Source organism: Streptopelia decaocto (genome assembly GCF_964273445.1).
Source record: "Streptopelia decaocto genome assembly, chromosome: 6".
NCBI classification, from domain to species: domain Eukaryota; kingdom Metazoa; phylum Chordata; class Aves; order Columbiformes; family Columbidae; genus Streptopelia; species Streptopelia decaocto.
In genome coordinates, this window is record NC_138660.1 from 28,096,070 (window position 1) to 28,114,937 (window position 18,868).

At 48.6% G+C, this 18,868-nt stretch overlaps 1 protein-coding gene across 7 annotated transcripts in view; it reads left to right on the forward strand.

Annotated features, from left to right (window-relative positions):
- Positions 1–233: 233 nt before the first annotated feature.
- SPATS2L (spermatogenesis associated serine rich 2 like) overlaps positions 234–18,868 on the forward strand; it is a 68,722-nt gene continuing 50,087 nt past the window's right edge. For 6 of the 7 annotated variants that reach the window (XM_082055033.1, XM_082055034.1, XM_082055035.1 and 3 more), the window contains exon 1: positions 7,351–7,476. The gene's annotated coding sequence lies outside the window, so the exon portion shown is untranslated. Of the gene's footprint in view, positions 428–7,350; positions 7,477–18,868 lie in introns of those variants that run through there. The other variant, XM_082055032.1, reaches the window with a different exon arrangement.

Sequence of the window (18,868 nt, forward strand, 5' to 3'; positions counted from 1 at the left end):
TAAACTGTGAGCAGCAGGCTTAAATATTTATCGTTGGAAAATCAGCATGAAATGATGTGGTTTGTTTTTGCTACCCCTTTTGATGTTGTCCCTGTGTTGTGGTTACTAGCAATTACCACGCTGCTTTTCCCTTCGCCCACAGCCTTCTACGCGCTCCACACGTGAATTCCTGGCACCGTCCCTGCGGTGCCATCGCTGTACCCAGCCAGGGACCCCCTGCAGCGACCGGTTTGATGGGTTACGATCTGGAGCTGGATCTTGGGAGCAGCTTTGCGTGAGCGCGGAGTGCCGAGCGTGACAAATGGGATCAACCGCTGCCGTTCGTCTGCGTGGCTTCTGTCTTGTCATCACAACGCTTCCATAAGGGGACTGTAGCCAACTGGTGGTGTCCCTGGAACAAGTACCAGAACTGCATTGTACTGTACCTGTAAGTCGTACTTCAGATTTTATTGAAATCTGGTATTTTCTACCTTCACTGAGCCATTTTGGAAGGAATATGTACAGACCTGTCTTTTCTTCATTGCCTTTTGTTGTTTGAGGCTTTCCTCTTGGAAATGCAGCTGTTCCTTTACAGAATTTATTTAAAAATAATAACTGCTTCCTACTCTGTTCCATTTCAGCTCAATACTTCTGGGACTTGGGGTTTGATATCGCACGTAGTCAGGTTTGCGATCCTTAATTTACAGCTGTTACTGACAGCACCACAGATACGCAGCAGGCATTTGGTGAGGTCCTCTTCACCATCCATTGATGTGTACGGTAGATACAGACCTTTTATCACTCACAGGAAAGATGAAACTTGGGGAGTTCTGACACAGATTTAAGTGCCATCAAATCCACAAAGTCCTGGAGAGCTCATAGGTGGCAAGGGTGAGCCCGTTCAATGCTGAAGCAAGATCTATACAGTAGAAAATAACAATGGATTTGTTCTCTGTGGCCATCACCCATCGTTCTGAGATCTCTGTTAGATGTGCCTCCTCTTCTTCCTCTTCTCAAAAGGGCTGTGGGAATGGTGGGGGTCTGCACATACATACATTTCTGCTCTTTATTTCCGCACTGAATATCCAGTTTCAAGTTCAAGTGAGTCATTTTTGCAACCATAAACAATGATGCATACTGAAAAGCAGCTTATTTTAACATAAAAAACCTGTTCCACTTGAAAGGGTTTATTTAAAGCTGGGAATCAAATGGCTGCAGCTTTGCTCTATCTCCTTCTCACTTTGTTTCTCCGCCTGCTCCCGTTCCTGTGGGGACACTCACTCTGCTGGAGACGAAACACGCTTACAGTTTGTGATGTAATGGGGGAACAGCCAAGTACTTTGTTAGTTTGTGGTCAGCTAAACTCAGCTGACACGACAAGTTCTACCAGAGGGAACAGGTTGTTCAGGTAACCATGTTCTCCAACACCTACGCGAGCAAAGCCCTCACAGGGTGGAGGAGACCTGGATCCTGGTTTTCACCCGCGCACCCCGCACCGGTTCTGTTAACATTGACAACGTACCGGCTGTGCAGATGGGAGCTATGATGAAGGCTAGCGTGTTGCAGGTTCCCGACGACTCCGTGTTCAATTTTACACTATTTCCTGATGAACCGACTGTCATTTCTCCTTCTCATCAGACACACACGTCCTGTCGGCAGCACCGATGTGCTGATCCCTGGCCTGTCTGTGACCAACAGAAGGTGCAGGTACCTTTTTGGCGCATTTTACCCCAGCAAATGCATGTTCTTTCTTTTCTTTGATTCTTTTTAAGCATGTTGCACTACAAGCAGCATAATCAGCCTCTCAGTGCTGCGTTAGCCTTATGAAAGAACAGCCTTTTGTTCCACTTTTCCATTACATTTCATATCAGATCGAGCTTTTAGGACACAACGCAAACTCCAGCCTCAAACGTGGGTTTCTGTTGAGACCCTGAATTTGGCAGTTGTGCTGAGGGAGGAATGGGCAGAACAAAATGGGCTTTGCTGTCATGGTAATGGCACTGAAGTGCTGGTCAGTAACAATATGCATCTGTGTGCGTTAACTCCTTAGATATCACCCAGGGAGCAGCGCTCTGGCCTTTAATAATGACATCTGTCTCACAAAATTTTGAAGCCAGCCAAAGGATTTTAATTAATAAAGAATTATATTCTTATATAATAAAATGGGTCACAAATGGGGACATGTTTGTTATGTTGTGAGGGATTTGGGGACCATGACTATTGCCTGAATTCTGTGAAATGCAGCAGTGCACTTGTACAAAGGACAACCCCAAAGTTAAATCAGGTAACTGCACCCATACAGCTCTGGTTCTGGTTTTAGCCGGAGTGCCGTTCTGAGCAGGTTTAATGTGGGGGTGACTCTGACCAGCTGCTCTCAGGGTTGTGTTCTGAACCGCGCCACTGCTGGGTTTGCTGGTGCATCACTGTGCTCCACAAGCATGCTGCTAATTCACCAAGCCTTGCTACCCCTCGTCTTTTGATACCTTTTAGTTTCTTCTGCCACTATTATCCAGTTTTTCCTACTTTAACAGCTACTTCCTTTGACTCCCTGCGTGCTGTGTAACTGCACTAAAGCTGTAGTCCTTGCATTTCTTGTTTTTCCGGCTTGATTATATGTTTCTGTTTTTTTCAAGCACTGTCAGGCATGTCGCTGCATCAACAACAATACCCTCAACTGCCAAACCCTGACTCCAGCAGTTAAATAATAAATTTAAATGTGCTTTTTCTATTATTTACGTTACTTTGCAGATAAGTTTTACGCTGAATTCCAGGTTTTGGAACCACGCTCCGAAGCACTTTTGCTCTCCTCTTTTCCCTTCTGTTGGGGATTATCTTGCGCAGGTGACTCTTTCAGACGCGAAGGAGACCAGGGAGATGTTCACATGCAGATCCCTCGAGCGCAGTCCATACTTTGCATCTCTCCTGTTACACAGATTCATTCATTACCCCGACGTACATGTCACTTTAACTCTCACGCATCTCCAAGACAGCAGTTGAATAATTCGCTGTCAGAACCAGCATTTAAGGGACGTTGTCTTGATTTGTGCCATTAGTAAATGACAGGGTGCTGTTTACCTCAGGATGCTGCCTGGCTTGCTAGCAGGAGAAAACAAATTGCCATCTATGAACTTACACAGCCCTTGTGGAAAAAACCTTCAAACTGTTGTAAATTATTCCAGTTAGCAAAAAGAAGAGGGCAATGGCTGAAGCACCGGTTTGTGCTCCATCTAGCACAGAACCCTCGTGCAGAAATCGGAATTGCCACGCTTTATGTGGAACTTTTATTTTGTCCGGTGGTGTGGGAGAAAGGCCTGTAAATAGTTTCTGCTGTAGATCATCTTGCGCTGCAAAACTTGGAAGCAGATCTACATCTCTTAGATGTCGACTTTTTCATCTGCATCTGTCCTTGGCTCCCACATGAGTTCAATCGGGCACTAGGCCTGAATCCACTTCAGAGAAGTGGGACAAGATTTAATAATAAATAAGGGAATTAATTAAAAAGTCATGGTGCACAAATTAAAGATTCTCCCAGAGCTGCAGCATTTGTATACTGTATCTTCAAAGCTGGAGCGGTTTGTTTGCTGGCCCACGACGCAGCCCCGAGTTTGCACGGTTTGGAATTGCAGCGGTGCCAACAACAAGGGCTTTCCCGCTCCGCTTTGTTCAGCCCGTGCGGCTGCTTTTCCGCCAACGCTCCGGGTCGGCTGAGCACCCCGCACAGCAGGAGCCACCAAAAGCGAGCGTTGACACAGCTTCAGCATCGCAAGCTGTCCTCAGGAGCTCCTCCAGCAAACCATGGCCTTTTTTGGGTTGGCTGGTGGCACTGAGAGCTGTCTCTGCAGCCTTCCCCTGAAGGCTCCATTGGTCCCACGCATCAATAAGGAATAGTTTTTCTTCCTATGACTTTCCACCTATGCATGAATTAAGAGCTTGTGCAGCACTAAACAGTTAAGATAGGTGGACCAAAGATCTCTGCTAAGCCCAGAATGTGCTGCTGTGCAGTGTCCCTCTCTGGAGGCCTGGGAACCACAGGGAGGAGGAGGAGGGTGAGGATGAGGAGGAGGATGAGGAGAAGGGTGAGGAAGAGGGTGAGGATGAGGAGGAGGTGAGGATGAGGAGGAGAGTGAGGATGAGGAGGGTGAGGAGGAGGTGAGGATGAGGAGGAGAGTGAGGATGAGGAGGAGAGTGAGGATGAGGAGGAGGGTGAGGATGAGGGTGAGGATGGGGAGGAGGGTGAGGATGAGGAGAAGGGTGAGGATGAGGAGAAGGGTGAGGATGAGGAGAAGGGTGAGGAGGAGGTGAGGGTGAGGAGGAGGTGAGGATGAGGAGAGGGGTGAGGATAAGGAGAGTGAGGATGAGGAGGAGGGTGAGGATGAGGAGGAGGTGAGGAGGAGGATGAGGATGAGGAGGAGGTGAGGAGGAGGATAAGGGTGAGGAGGAGGAGGATGAGGAGGAGGGTGAGGATGAGGAGGAGGGTGAGGGTGAGGAGGAGGGTGAGGGTGAGGAGGAGGGTGAGGATGAGGAGGAGGGTGAGGATGAGGAGGAGGTGAGGATGAGGAGGGTGCTCACCCCCGTGGTGCTGGAGCAAGAATAGCTGCCAAAGGCAGAGTCAGAATCCCAGGACCTGCTATATCATGGCGTATTGTTAACTGTGTGTGTTTTGGGGGCTTTTGGTAATTTTTCTTCTGGGTTTTTGTCTCTCTATTTAATTATCCTTTTCAGGACTGATTTCCTGACTTAATCTGAATGTGCATAAATCTCCACCATAGATTTATCATCTCTATAGAAAGCGCTTTCAGAGTGGTTGTGCAGCTTCCCAGAAAAAGGACACTGTTGGAAAATGAAGCTTTCAGATTCAACAATAAGCCTACTATTATGCTGATTTTTGCCCAGCTTTCCCTCACTTCTCTCCCATTTACTACAAGAGCGAGCTCAAGGCTTCTTTTTGTTTGCTGTCGAACTTCGGTCATTCTTGAGTGTTTACCACCCCACTCAAGTCCACTGGCTCTGAAGCACCACAGATACTGCCGCATCGCTTCTGGAATCTCAAATGCTCAGGTTCCTTTTTCAGCAGGTTTCTGTGAAGGTTTGAACCAGCCTGTTTGTCACAGTCATTTGAGGACACTGTATTTTTAACCAAATGTGAGAGCTCACGAGCAGCTGTTGAAATGATCCTCAATATAAATAATCTCATTGCAAACCAGATTTTTGTTTATATAATATATAGTCTGCGTGCTCGTAACCATTTAATCAAATTCACGCCTTGTCTGAGCAAACATAATGGCCATTAACTTACATGTGGGCTGTGAATGATCTCTTTTGGATCTGACCTGTAGCTCTGAGGGCCAGAAGAGCTGCCTTCCTTGCTGTTTGTGCTGGGGATCACACGTGCAAAATGCAGGGGCTTTTCTCTTTCTACAAAATGTTGAATGCAACTTTGTGCTGACAGCATATAGAAACCCAGCCTCTCTAGGGCTTTGCTCCATTGTGACTGTGGATATTGTTTTTCTTCCCTCCACGTTGATACTCCACATAACGTCCTTCACGTCCCCACTCGGGCCCTGTGGGAGGACGTTCCGTCTGTCTGTCCCTGGCAGCCTTTTCCTCGGCCGAGGATGGAAACAACCACCTCCTGAAGACCCTGTTCATCTCTCTTTCAACTTCGTTCCGCTAACGTTGCCGTTTTTAACTACAGTTAACAAAAGCCAGGATGAAATGCTTTTATCAGCCCTTCTTCTGGCTTAAAAGCGCCGCGTTATGTTCGTGCCCCAGATTAGCAACCGCTGTACGACAGGAACAACGTAATTTGCTGTTTTCTGTATCTTCACCCTCAGATCTGTTGCCAGATCACCATGACTGTACCAGTTTATTTCCAAATTTCTGTGTTCAATCAATTTCTCCCTGTTGCGAGCCAGAAACAGCTTTGTGCCAGGGGGATTTCAACTGATTTAATTTGTTGCCAATTAACAAACTTCTAATCACTGATTCTGGTATTGATGTAATGGGAACTTTGGAGTCTGTCAGCCTTGGGGGAGCAGTAGCTGTTTGAAGAAGCAAGGAGATAAAACAATTACATGGGAATATATTTTATTACTTTTGCATTCAGTTGGTTCCTCTCCCACCCATAGCCCTAAGGAAAACAACAGTAATCAAGTTTTCCAAATGGAGAAGGATAACAGATTGGAGTGACAAGATGGAGACAGGGAGGTTGTGAAACAGCAAGAAATGCTTAGGGCATCTTTACTGCCAAAGTCACTGCATTGCATGGTTACACCTGGAGTATCTCACAATCTGTGCCACAGACACAGAGGTTTAGAAATTCCTTTTTTTCTTTGGCAATGGGAAACAGAGGCCCAGAGAAACTAGATGAATTGTGTGTGGTCACATCGGGAACGTGACCACAGCTGTATGGGAAATACAGCGAACTGTGGATTTAATGCAAAATCCAAGGTCAGTGCTCTTGACCAGGGCATCTCACTTTTAATAGAGCCCAAAGGCTCCAGTGGAGATGTTCAATTGTTGTTATTGTTTTACCTTTATCAATTAATAACCTATACAGAGGAACTGGGGGTGTGGTCAGTAGGTCAGAGAGGTTCTCCTGCCCCTCTGCTCTGCCCTGGGGAGACCACACCTGGAATATTGTGTCCAGTTGTGGCCCCTCAGTTCCAGCAGGACAGGGAACTGCTGCAGAGAGTCCAGCGCAGCCACCAAGATGCTGGAGGGAGTGGAGCATCTCCCGTGTGAGGAAAGGCTGAGGGAGCTGGAGCTCTGGAGCTGGACAAGAGGAGACTGAGGGGGGACTCATTCCTGGGGATCAATATGGAAAGGGGGAGTGTCAGGAGGATGGAGCCAGGCTCTTCTGGGTGACAACCAGGGACAGGACAAGGGGCAATGGGTGCAAACTGGAACACAGGAGGTTCCACTTAAATATGAGAAGAAACTTGTTCCTGGTGAGGGTGGCAGAGCCTGGCCCAGGCTGCCCAGGGGGGCTGTGGAGTCTCCTTCTGTGCAGACATTCCAACCCGCCTGGACACCTTCCTGTGTAACCTCATCTGGGTGTTCCTGCTCCATGGGGGGATTGCACTGGATGAGCTTTCCAGGTCCCTTCAACCCCTGACATTCTGGGATCCTGTGGCTCTGCGAACCGCACACTGCAACGTGTGCAGACCGTGAGGTTCATCTGCCATTCGGCATCACCAGAAAGGTGAGAGCTCCGCTGTGCAGCCGGCGCCCTCTGTCCGAACGCACGGGCCCAGCGCTCCGCCCAACACCCGCGCGCGGCCGCGGACCCCTCGTTCCTCGCAGCAGTCGCGCGGCTGTGACCGCCCCGCGCCGCTGACTCTGACGCACGCGGCCCCGCCCCCGCCGCTGAGGGCGGGGCCGGCGCGGCCGTTGGCTGAGGCGGGCGGGGCGTGTCGCGGTGCCTCCGCCGCGCCCCACCCGCCACCGGTCGCCGAGGCCCCGCAGCCCCGTTCCGGCTCCTGCCGCGGCTCCGAGGTAAGGCAGCGCCCTGCCCTTCCCTTCCCTTCCTTGCCCTGCCCTGCCCGCCCCGCGGCGGCACCTGCGCGGAGCAGGGCCCGCCGGGGGTTTCCCGCCGCGCCAGGGAGGGGGGACGGCTTATGAGGGGGCGCACGGGGCTCCCGGCCCGGCTGTGGGCGGCAGCGCGGCTGGGCCCGGCCCCTCGGCCCCGCCCGGCGCCGCTCCCCTCTCCGCAGCCGCCGCGGAGCCGGAGCTGGGCCGTGCCGGGCTGTTCGGTAGCACCGGGGAGCGGGTCCCGCCCAGCGCAGCCGGCCGTCCCCGCCACCCCAGCGGCTCCCGGCGCAGCTTCCCGCCGCGCAGGGGCAGGGAGCGGGGCAGGGAGCGGGGCGGGGAGCGGGGCAGGGAGCGGGGCAGGGAGCGCGGGCAGCGGGTTCTGCGCTCACCGCCCCTCCGGGGGTGTGTGTCACCTGCACCAGGGTAAAACACCGCTGAGGCCGCGGGGCTGCTGTATTTAGTTAGCTATTTTAGTGTGTGTTATCTTCCTTACTGTGCGTGGAAAAAATTAATTAGGTGTGGAATTCGTCGATAAGCAGTGGCAGCTGGCAATGCGCTTTTATTCTCTCTCAGAATGCAATGCTTTCTTTGAGCTGTGAGTAAATAGTGTTAGCTTCTTCCCCACCCTCAGCCTCATCGTCCCAAGATGTTAATTACTTGTTAATTTTCTTTGAGAGAGCTATAAGGTGTCACAGAAAATCCATCTATTTCATTCCAGGTCATATTTCCCTGGACTGATTTGGTTGGTTCCGGCTCAAAAATGTGCAAATGCTTTATGTGCTTCAAGGCAACTAAGGATGTTCTGTGAGAATTCCTTTCTGTTAATTTTTAAATTTCAGTTACCGGTGTATGTGTAAAGTATCTTTCTTCTGCCTTTTTGAGCTCCTGATGCAGTCATGAAATATTTTTCAAAAGGTGATAATTCAAGGAAAGCAAACTAAAAACTTTCTGAACAGAAGGTGGAAAAGACTGCTACATGCAGAATGTCACGGCTACCCAGGAATGTATTTGCACTGGCCATGAAAGAAGTCCTGGGCGGTAACCTGTTGAATGCTGCTAACTAGAGTGTGTTAGCTGCTGTGAGCAGGACGCTGCGCCCTTGCCGCGGTTGTTCCTGTGAAGACGGTTGAACTGCGTAAACGCAGAATGATTTCCAGGTCAAACAGGTTGATGAATTTTGTGAGGCGCCGTCACAACCTGCTGGAGCTGAACACAGGCCGTTAGGCTGTGAGTGTTCTCTGCTAATTGTGTTACTGGAGTTGCAGGAGTTTGGCCTTTTATGAGAACAGCGGCATCTGTTAAATGTAATGAGACGCCAATCAAGATAAGGCTTGTGCTCTGTCAGGTGCTGTATAAGCATTTAAGGAGGTAAGGTCACAAACTCTGGGAAATGTACTGTGTAAGAAAGGGTTATGATTAACATGGAGTAAATTAAGTACCCTTCAAAATGTTCTCAGGGTTATCCTTAAGTGAAGGGTCTGTGTTCACCGTTAATGCCCAAGTAGATACCTTAGAAGGGACGTGTGCTTAGGAGTTACTGTTCTGACATGCTGTAATGAGCCTAAAAATTGAACTTGAGCATCTCCAAGTACTTCCTGTCTTGAGGGAAGTTTGGTTCTGAATGTAGATCAGTTTTTCTGATCTAGTCTTTCTTGCTCAAAGAAATGGAAATGAGGCTATGTCAGGACACCCTCCTGCCATTTCCCACATTTTAAGGAAATATCTGTCCGGAACTTAAGTCAGTTCGGGCCTGTTTTTAAGAGAAACCACAAGATTCCAATGACCTGCAATGTGTTTTATGTTTTCTTTGAGTTTTCTTCTAGCAATGGTGGAAGTACCAGAGCTGTGCCTGTCAGCAGTTGTAGACAACCTGTATTTGCTGTTATACTTGTGTTTCTTTTCACCCACACTTGTTGCCTCAGTTGTCATTCTAGGGACAGTATTTCCTACTTTTTTTCAGGGCCCATGACCTAGAGGTCTTTGGACACTGTTAAGTAATGCTGGTCATGCAGAGTACAGAAAAAATCCTCAGTCATTTTCTCAGAGCAGTCTGGCCTGGTGCTTTATACATCCAGAGGAAAGATCAAAATCCAGTTTGAACTGTGCGCTGGAGGGTAAAAGTAAAGCTGTGTAACGCTTTGGAGCAGAAGAAGTTTTGCACAAAGACAGAAGGAAGCAAACTAACCTATAGTTAACCGTTAGTTATAGTTAACTTGTAGTTCATATTAAGGATTTTATTGTCCATGATACTTTGGGGAAATATGACCCATACCTATGGCTAGTGCCAATGTCTCCTCCATCCTCCATGTTTTTCTGCATTATACCAATCTTGCCATTTCTCTCTTCTTCTTCTTCCTGCCTTTTTCTCCCTCCTCAATTGCTTCACCAGCTTTCTTTTGCAGTTCTCTTGTGTACAAGAATGAATAGTAGTGAAATAGTTAACTTTGGTAGAGTTTGGCCCTGAACTTCCCCGAGGTGAGCAGGCGACTGTGTGGTTCACGTCCCTTTGCGCTGCCTCTGCTTTGCATTTGCGGGATTCTTGTGCAGTCTGGAGGATGACAAGGTCGTGTTTGTATTACAGAGCGTGAGATCCTGGGGTGCACAGTTACCTTGGGGGTATATTTGGCATGGCAGGACTTTAACTTCTAGTATATATCCGAAAGCAGCCTCATGGGTGATTCCTGCAGCGAAGATTTTGGCCCTAGTAGTGCCACCTTGTAACATGCCAAGATGAGCTCCTTGCCTGATTTAATTTGATGGGGCGGTCAAGAAGAGCTAAAACCAGCTGGCACTTTGACCAGTGGTGTGTGTGAAATATTTTGCTTGATTTCAGGAGCCTTGTGGGAACACAAAAAATACAAATTCTGGGATGCGGCAAGAAGCTGGAAGGTGAAAACTGACATATTTGGACTGTTTAGTTTCACAGTATGTGGGTGGAACAGATGGGTGAAGAGGGCAAGTCTGACAGCTGTGACTTTTGTTTCTGAATGGAAATGCACCAGTTCCCTGATTCTGGATATGGATTAGAAGAAAGCTGGTTTTGCTTATTAGCCTCCACTGTCTTGCCTGCTGGAAGTTTATCTATGGGAAGCTTGTTTAGAAACTTTGCAATGCAATAATGTGTAGAAATCCCATTGTGTGTGTGTGTGCATTCGTGTGCAAAACCCGAGAACCGAAAATGTGATTGGGGCGGGTGGAGAAGTGAAGCATTCCTTACTTCTGGGAAGTCATCAGCAGGTATAATTAACCCTTTTTTTGTCAGAGACTTCAGAAACAGCCTTCAAAATTAAAGGGTCAAATATATAAAAATGTACTTTATGCGTGATGTCAAATTTACTCAATTACTGAAGTGATTATTAAGCAACAGACAATGCTTTCACTTATTGTCCTAGTGCAAGTATTCTTCTACTAGATCTTGTACCAGAAAAGCCTCTGATGATTCTCTGTTTAGGCAAGGCAAAACAGTACTGCAGACCCTAAAGAGGGTTTTGGAAAAAAGTCAAAACTCTGCGTGTGTTTTAAACTTCTCTTGTAAAACAATAATATAGAATGCCTGCCCATCTTTTTGTAATACAAAAAAGACTAATCTAAAAATATGCTGTGTATATACATAGTGGGAAAGGGTTGGGGCATAACATTTTCAAAGCCTGTTCTTCTCTTGGTTTGCTCTTAACTGAAGCTGTACAGTTCCTTCAAAAAACATGAGTTACACATGAGTTTGCAATACTTTGTGACTCCTTTTCCTTCAGACAAAAGGCCGTTTCAATCGATTGCAGAACAGCCACCGATTTTCATGTGGTCCTTCAAGAAAAGGATGGTGATTGCCCTTCATAATAGGCCTTTGAGTACTGTCTCCAGTGGTTTGCTGACTGAAAGAGACGCCTATGGCTCTGTGCTGTGTCCTGTGTTTAGATTACTGATGACTCTAATTTCCCAGGTGTTGAACAGGTAAGAGTTCAAATGGCAAAGAGGCCTCACCTGTGTGTGAGTACCAATGTGCTGCTGCTCACAGCTGGGGACACGCTGTGGCCTGTGTAAACTGGTACACTTTTATATGATGTTCATTGACTGAAGGTCTGTTATATTTCTTTTTTTTTTTTTAAAGTGGTAACTTAAACCTGGTGTTTCCGTGAACTCTGCTTCTAAGAGGGCTGGTGCTGTTGTATGTTCTGAGTGGCGCTGAGCTATGTTATCTGTTTGTGCTGGGCATGGCCAAGTGATCAGTGAGTATCGTTTCTTTGGAGGTGACTGTTGTCAAAAGTCATGGATGTGCTTTGAGGTGGTGTTAGAGGAGCTGCTCCCACTGTTGTGTTGGCAGCGCCGTCTCCCTGAGCTGTTCTGTGCTGCCAAAGCCAACCTGCCAGGCAGCATTCCAAGATAAACACCCCCCGTTCAGGGCAGGTGTTTGTTGTCCCAACCTTACACAAAATCCATGGAAGGATTTATGGTGTTTGACTTTGGAACGGCACCAAAAGATAGTCTTTGTGCTATGGGACGTTTCTGAATAATGGTGGCTCTTCAGGAGCCCAGTTGCTTTTGTTAGAAAGCTGCAGAGCTTGCCCTGGAGGTTCAGGGCTGGGGTGTCCGCCTGAGTGATCTCTGTGGCACGTGGCTTTTTGCTGCTAAAGACTGATGCTCGCTGACAGCTAATGGGGCGGCAGGTCAGGACTTGAGCCTTTCTTACTGGTTTAGGTATAACTGCCAAGAAAGAGTATTTGGGCTTTAGATGACTCTGAGCTCAAGCGTGTCCTCAGATGGTTGTTTCAGACTGAACTGCTTTCTATCAATACATAGAAACAGCTTTCAGTATGCGCTGTCCTACATGTTTCCAGTTTGTGGCTTCTGCTTCTGCACTACACTTAAACTGTCCACTTTTAGTAATTACAGTGCTGTGGATGGCTGTCTCTGTCAAATTAAATGCAGCAAAAGCCTTGCACATGCAGGCTGGGTGTGGTGGTACTTCGGAGTGTATTCAGAGACTGTGTTTTATACCAGTGATGGAAAATACTACAGGTCCCAAAATGTCATCACTATGGGCCTTCTCCTGTCTGTGTTGATGGAGGGAGTAACTCTCTTGTGCGGTAATAAAGGCCCATGCAGAATTTGAGTTAGTGATCTTTAGGACTTGGTCTGAATGAAATGTCGTGGTTTTTAGGGTTTTTTTCTTTTTTTTTGTAATCCTCTTTTCCAATAGTAACTTGGCGCTGGCTAGAAATAGCTTAGAGTTGGCTGGTTTGTTACGCTGCTGGCATGAAGTTGTGCTTTGGTGTTAGGATCAGAGCTTGTGCTCCTTGCTCTGAGCTGGTGAGAAGGATGGGGAGAGGCTTCCCCAGCTGTTCCCGCACCTGAAGTTTCCCATGTACTGCAGCCACTTCGGAACTACAGTGAGAGAAGGAAAACTCCTTAAAATCCTCAGAGAACTTGAGGTTTCTTCCTCCACAATCGGCAAATTACATTGTGTACAAACACAGTGGAAGCCAGAAAGGATTGGTTGGTTCATCCGGCCAACGGAGAGGCAGCCGGGTCTGAAACGTGAGGAAAGAACAACAGGAAGGAGTCAAAAGATGAGGTGTAGTATCAAAAACACAGAGCTGTAGCGTGGTACAGCAAGAGACGTATCTGCCAGCGGTGCCCTGGGGAGGTCTGCAGCACCAGGAGGTACAGATGGACCCGAGCGGCTGCCCTGGCTGCGTGAGGAGAGTTCCCGGGGGTGCACAGCAGTGGAGAGAGAAGCTGATGGTGGCTGGAGGGAGCTCTGGTGGAGGGGAAAGGCTGGGGAAGGTCCCAGGGGCTGGAAGGAGCTCTGGTGGGGGGAGAGGCTGGGGAAGGTCCCAGGGGCTGGAAGGAGCTCTGGTGGGGGAGGAAAGGCTGGGGAAGGTCCCAGGGGCTGGAAGGAGCTCTGGTGGGGGAGGAAAGGCTGGGGAAGGTCCCAGGGGCTGGAAGGAGCTCTGGTGGGGGGAGAGGCTGGGGAAGGTCCCAGGGGCTGGAAGGAGCTCTGGTGGGGGAGGAAAGGCTGGGGAAGGTCCCAGGGGCTGGAAGAAGCTCTGGTTGTGGGGGAAAGGCTGGGGAAGGTCCCAGGGGCTGGAAGGAGCTCTGGTGGGGGAGGAAAGGCTGGGGAAGGTCCATGGGGCTGGAAGAAGCTCTGGTGGGGGGGGGGAAGGCTGGGGAAGGTCCCAGGGGCTGGAAGGAGCTCTGGTGGGAGAGGAAAGGCTGGGGAAGGTCCCAGGGGCTGGAAGAAGCTCTGGTGGGGAGGAAAGGCTGGGGAAGGTCCCAGGGGCTGGAAGGAGCTCTGGTTGTGGGGGAAAGGCTGGGGAAGGTCCCAGGGGCTGGAAGGAGCTCTGGTGGGGGAGGAAAGGCTGGGGAAGGTCCCAGGGGCTGGAAGAAGCTCTGGTTGTGGGGGAAAGGCTGGGGAAGGTCCCAGGGGCTGGAAGGAGCTCTGGTGGGGGAGGAAAGGCTGGGAAAGGTCCCAGGGGCTGGAAGGAGCTCTGGTGGGGGAGGAAAGGCTGGGGAAGGTCCCAGGGGCTGGAAGAAGCTCTGGTGGGGGGGGGGAAAGGCTGGGGAAGGTCCCAGGGGCTGGAAGGAGCTCTGGTGGGGGAGGAAAGGCTGGGGAAGGTCCCAGGGGCTGGAAGAAGCTCTGGTGGGGGGGGGGAAAGGCTGGGGAAGGTCCCAGGGGCTGGAAGGAGCTCTGGTGGGGGAGGAAAGGCTGGGGAAGGTCCCAGGGGCTGGAAGGAGCTCTGGTTGTGGGGGAGGAAAGGCTGGGCAAGGTCCCAGGGGCTGGAAGGAGCTCTGGTTGGGGGAGGAAAGGCTGGGGAAGGTCCCAGGGCTGGAAGGAGCTCTGGTTGTGGGGGAAAGTCTGGGGAAGGTCCCAGGGCTGGAAGGAGCTCTGGTTGTGGGGGAAAGGCTGGGGAAGGTCCCAGGGGCTGGAAGGAGCTCTGGCACTCAGAGGGCACCAGCATTTTGACCATGGCTCTTCAGGTACTCAAGTGGGAACAGAAGCTTGTGAGGAGAGGGTGGAAAGGGGGAGTGACAGGGAATGTCCTTTCTGTGTGATGATAATACAAGATCAGGGCTTCCCTGGCCCTCATGGGCGTTTTTGGCCGTTTGGTTAAGTATCTGATGGAAATGATGGTCTTGCAGCAGTTCAGCTGTTACTGTTTTAGAGCCTGATTCTCTTGGGGCTCAAGCTCACTGAAATCTGCAAGTAGCAGAGTTTGACCCATAGTCATTGCTTCCTTGTCACTCAATAAGAACAGTTCTCCCTTTATTTTCTGTTGCTTAAACCCCACACCTGTCTTTAATGTCCTTGCTCTTGTGCCTTATTTACCTATATATGTGATTCTTTACTGAATTACTGGTGGATCAGAAGGTTTTGCAGAAGTCTAGAGAACACGGTTGGCATAGAGTTGATTGTGATAGCTGTGCTGACTTTTTTTTTTTATTGTGGTAGTTATTATTTTATCTTAAAAGAAGTAAAATAAACATACAAACAGTGATGTGTTGGGAAAACCCTGAGCAGGGCAGACAAGCAGCTTTACATAAGAAGAGTTCTGACTCTCCCGTGTTTGTGTGAAAGGGGACTGTGGAAAATGTCATAATTTTTCTGGCATACGCTGTAGACAGGAAATCCTCAACATCAGTGGAGATGCACTATTGTGGTAAGTTGTGATTAAGTTTATTGGGCTTTTTGATACAAGGCCGTTCTAATGGCGTGCTGCTGGGTCTGCGTCACGGCATGGGCTGTGACCGCAGGATTCGTTCTGTCCTGAGACACAAGCCCTTCACGGTGTGGACCAGGTGCAGTCTGTGTCACAGTATCACAGTATGTCTGGGATTGGAAGGGACCTCGGAAGATCATCTAGTCCAATCCCCCTGCTGGAGCAGGAACACCTAGGTGAGGTCGCACAGGAACATGTCCAGGCGGGTTTTGAATGTCTCCAGAGAAGGAGACTCCACCACTTCCCTGGGCAGCCTGTTCCAGTGCTCTGTCACCCTTACTGAGAAGAAGTTTTTTCTCAAATTTAAGTGGAACCTCTTGTGTTCCAGCTTGATCCCATTACCCCTTGTCCTATCATTGTTTGCCACCGAGAAGAGCCTGGCTCCATCCCCATGGCACTCACCCTTTATATATTTATAAACATTAATAAGGTCCCCCCTTAGTCTCCTCTTCTCCAAACTAAAGAGACCCAGCTCCCTCAGCCTTTCTTCATAAGGGAGGTGCTCCACTCCCTTAATCATCTTCGTTGCCCTACGCTGGACCCTCTCCAGCAGTTCCCTGTCCTTCTTGAACTGGGGGGCCCAGAACTGGACACAATATTCCAGATGTGGTCTCACCAGGGTGGAGTAGAGGGGAAGGAGGACCTCTCTCGATCTACTAACCACCCCCCTTCTAATACACCCCAGGATGCCATTGGCCTTCCTGGCCACAAGGGCACAGTGCTGGCTCATGGTCATCCTGTTGTCCACCAGGACCCCCAGGTCCCTTTCCCCTACACTGCTCTCTAATATGTAATCTCCCAACCTATACTGGAACCTGGGGTTGTTCCTGCCCAGATGCAGGACTCTACACTTGCCCTTGTTAAATTTCATCTGGTTATTCCCCGCCCAACTCTCCAGCCTGTCCAGGTCCCGCTGGATGGCAGCACAGCCCTCCGGCGTGTCAGCCACTCCTCCCAGCTTGGTGTCATCAGCAAACTTGCTGATAGTACACTCAATTCCCTCGTCCAAGTCGTTAATGAATATATTGAATAATATTGGCCCCAGCACTGACCCTTGGGGCACTCCACTAGATACTGGCCTCCAACTAGACTCCGCACCATTGACTACCCTCGGCAGCTCGGTGGCTGCTCACTCCTGAAACTTCTGCCAGTTCTGCAGGAGGGTTCACAGGCCATGGAGCGTGTGGTGGTACCTTCCAAAGCGTTTTAATGAGAATTGCGAAGAGCAAAACTAGATTTATTAAGCTATAGCAAGAGGCTTGTTAACTGGAAGAGGAATCATCCTGCAGTTGCAAGGTCTATTAAACTGCAAAGAGGTTGGTCATTAGCATTGTTTCATCATATGAAAGGAATGAAGCAATGTAAATGCAATCATTTATTAAACTGAGTAGCACACCTTTAAACTATCATTCACTATTTTAAATGAATAATTTCTGCTTCCTTTTTTTTAGAGCAGCTCAGTCTGATAGTAAAGATTTATTTTCTGTAAGTTAAAAAAAGAAAAAAAACCTTCAAGATTGCTGTTACTTGTAACAAAAGTTTGTGTTGTGGTGTAGTGCTTATTCTGGACTGGACTTGGGCTGCCAGGCTCCGTCTCCCCACTGGCTGCCTGTGGAGCTGGAGCCCGACTCCTGAGAAGGGATTGACCAGAGGGCAGTCTCAGGCAGTGCTGGAACAAGGGCCGTTCTCTGCAGGGTCAGCAGAGCGGGGCAAGGACCCATCGCTGGGAAATCCTGGGGTTTGTCTTTAAACATATTTGGTACCACACTCCATAACAGGCCTTGCCTTTTGCTAGTTCACGATTTTGCAGGGAGGGACCTCAGGGTCTGTTCTGCACTGTATTTCTGGACATTTTCAGATTGCAGCAGTGCAGAACTTCGTGAAGGAATCTGCCGTTAATTGAAATGGAAAATGCAGGGATACACAGTATAGGCTCTTGAACAGCAGATGGTCTCCTTAAGAGACAGGCCATAAATTATTAACCTTCCATGTTAATGCAAATGTAGCAAGGTACCCGTTTGTGGGTACAAAACAAAACCAAGCAACAACAAAAAAACCCCACAAGCAACTAAGCCCCACCTTCCCTCTACTCCAAAAAAACAAACCACCACCACCAAAAAACCCAAGCACAACAAACCAAAAAACAGCAGACAGCCCCCCCCAGAGTATACCAACAAAGTGTGTGTCGTTAAAGGAAACATCCAAGGAGTGATCAGATGGTGACGATGGGGTGTGAATATGTTGGCCATTCATATTTGGTACTATCTGAACTCTACTATGTAAGATTTTCAGCACGTGTGATAGGAGGAAGTGTAAGATGTGCATGTATGATTTGTCACATTATACATACAGAGATAAGGGTAGTACGGTTTGCTCTGGTCTGACTCTGTGTGACAGTTTTAAATTTTGGGGGAGCTTCTTCCTTGAAGGAGTCAACCCCATCTGCCTTCCCACAGGCTGATCTGCCCCAGGACCAAGCAGGAGAAGGAGTGGAGCCTGTTCCTAGCTCCGTTCCCTGATTGTGTGGAACGCTATTTCCACGCTCAGGATACAGGCTGAAACTTGGAGCCATCCAGGAGTCTATTGACTTGATTAGAATACACGATTTTTGGTTGTTTTTAAAACAAAGCATGGGGGAAAAAAAAGTTAGTTTTGCCTCTGAGTGGCTAATGAATCGAGTTCAAGAGAACTGGTAATACTGTCCCAACCATTACACATTAACAGCTGTGTGATGATGTTCATGTGATTACTGACAGATGTAAGCGTTCCTCCGGGAATAAGGAGTTGAAGTGTTTGGAACCTTGTCACTAAACGCTCCCCCCGAGCACATCTTTCAGAACGCCCGCAGAACAGCTCTGCAGCTCAGTTCCGTGTGCAACATGTGTAAAGAGTGGGGCCAAGCAACACCTCGACCTCGGGACAGTTGTCTGTGTCGCTAATGGGTGTTGGCCTCTCAGGAAGAATTCATCTTGCGGCATTAATTCTTTGGAATTGCTGTTGTACTTGCACAGGAATTGGTTTGGCCCTGCCCAGCCCTGGCTTTGTGGGCTCCCCCGCTGGGGCTTTACCTTGGTCAGGTTCTCCGTTACTATTTGATTCATTGCTGGGTTTTTTGTGTGTTCTTTTTTCCCTGTGATATCATAGTTGTCAAGTTGAGGTCGGAGCGGTATTCTAAGGAGAAGCTTTGTTTCCAGAGGTCTTCTCTCAAATGTCAGACATGTGAGGGGCACCAGCTAATGACATTTCTGGTAAAATGTTGGGCTTCGTATTCTAGCACAAGACTTCATATTCTAGTTCTGTCTTCAGGCTTTTAAGTTATTTCTAAATTATTTTCATTTTATATGCTAATATAAAACAACTATATGTTGATTTATTTATATATACATACTTAAAGTCTGAAGGTTTTCCTTAAATTTCAGTGATCTTTTAACTTAACCATAAGTGCTAAAGGAAGATGGTTTCAGCGGTTTCATGTTTGTTCCTCAGCAGGCTAATGTTGGTTGTGTTCTGAGTTGTTTCTTATTTCTTCCCTTACACTGGAAGTTCTGACAACAATCGTAGGGAATTGGGTAAAAAATTGGCCTCTAACAAAATGAAAAATGTCTGTTTTGGTTTTATCTGCTACCCTTTTTAAAATATGA